This window comes from Rhincodon typus, unplaced genomic scaffold (assembly GCF_021869965.1).
Source record: "Rhincodon typus isolate 14 unplaced genomic scaffold, sRhiTyp1.1 hic_rhity00011029, whole genome shotgun sequence".
Lineage (NCBI taxonomy): Eukaryota > Metazoa > Chordata > Chondrichthyes > Orectolobiformes > Rhincodontidae > Rhincodon > Rhincodon typus.
In genome coordinates, this window is record NW_025976667.1 from 1 (window position 1) to 1,317 (window position 1,317).

The following is a 1,317-nucleotide window of genomic DNA, read 5'->3' on the forward strand; positions in this document are numbered from 1 at the left end:
AAGGATGTGAACCAGAGTCTGCTGGATCTGCACAAACTTGCCTCTGGTAACACGGACCCTCACGTGAGTTCCTGACGAACCTTCATCATTGACAGTGATACTGGAATCTGCCCTGCACTGCATATTGGCCAAGGTCCACGTAAGGTTTTGTTTTGGAGCAAACACCACTTGTCTCAGTGACCAATCTGATTTGCTACTGATGTTGAGGTACCTGGGGTGTAAATTGTTATGGGGTTTGTTTCCAGTTAAATGGATTAGCTTGGCACTTGTGTGCAAGTCAGCTTTGCTCTGCCTTCTGTAATACTTGTAGCTGGGGAGGCAGTTTCCAGCCTGTTCTTGGAGATAGCCAACTGCTCTAGCCATCCATAAATAATAGAAACCCCAAGAAAGATCAATCCAATTGTGTCTCTCTGAACTGATTCCTCTTTTTGTTTCTCTCCAGCTGTGTGACTTCCTGGAGAGGTACTACTTGGATGAGCAAGTGAAGATGATCAAGAAGCTGGGAGATCACATCACCAACCTGAAGAGACTGGGAGCCCCTGAGAATGGCATGGGAGAGTACCTGTTTGACAGGCTCACCCTGAGCTGATGAGTTTGGGAACACTTTAGTGCTCTGAATGAAGTTGAAATGTAAACCTGTCCTGCTTTCTCTTCCTGGATATAAAAATAAATATCTGTCAAACTGACCTATTGCTGTTTAGCTCATTGTATAATCATTGATCCAGATCATAGAATCATACAATCCCTAGAGTGTGGAAACAGGCCCTTCACGCCAACCCTCAGAACATTGCCCTAATCTAAACATTCCTGAGCACAATGGGCAATTTAGCATGGCCAATCCACCCAGCCTGCACATCTTTGGACTGTGGGAGGAGACTGGAGCACCCAGAGGAAACCCACGTCCAGATTCCTCACTGCTCCCTAAACATGATCTGCTGTTACTGACCTCTCCAAGCTACATTGCAACAGCATGGGGCTTTTGGGGCGGGTGGTAAGTGCCAATTCGGAGCACAGTCTGTTTGCTGTGTAAATGGGGCTTCTACCACTGCAATGGCGCATATTCACAATCATGGTCTATTTCAACACTACCTAGCATGCCATTTGGAAACTATTACTGAACTGGAGCAGCGGGTTAGATAGGGAATAAAACTCCCTCTACTCGCTTCTAGCAAGAGAAAGCTGCTTGGGCATTTGCATCAAATACTCCCAAGACAAGGATGTTGCCAGGCTAGATACAGGGTAGAGTTCTGCTCACATTCTATTGAAAGACAAATAGTCTTTACTCTTTAAAAGTGAAAGTTAAAATGTCCTTAATAC

General features: G+C 45.3%; 1 long non-coding RNA gene across 2 annotated transcripts; it reads left to right on the top strand.

Moving 5' to 3' along the window:
- Positions 1-27: 27 nt before the first annotated feature.
- On the top strand, positions 28-686 carry LOC125482484. Of its 2 annotated transcripts, none has more exons than XR_007261658.1 (2): positions 28-139; positions 443-686. It is a non-coding gene; the product is annotated as an uncharacterized LOC125482484 (long non-coding RNA). The 2 variants fall into 2 exon arrangements; XR_007261659.1 differs by having other exon boundaries at positions 37-63.
- Positions 687-1,317: the final 631 nt, after the last annotated feature.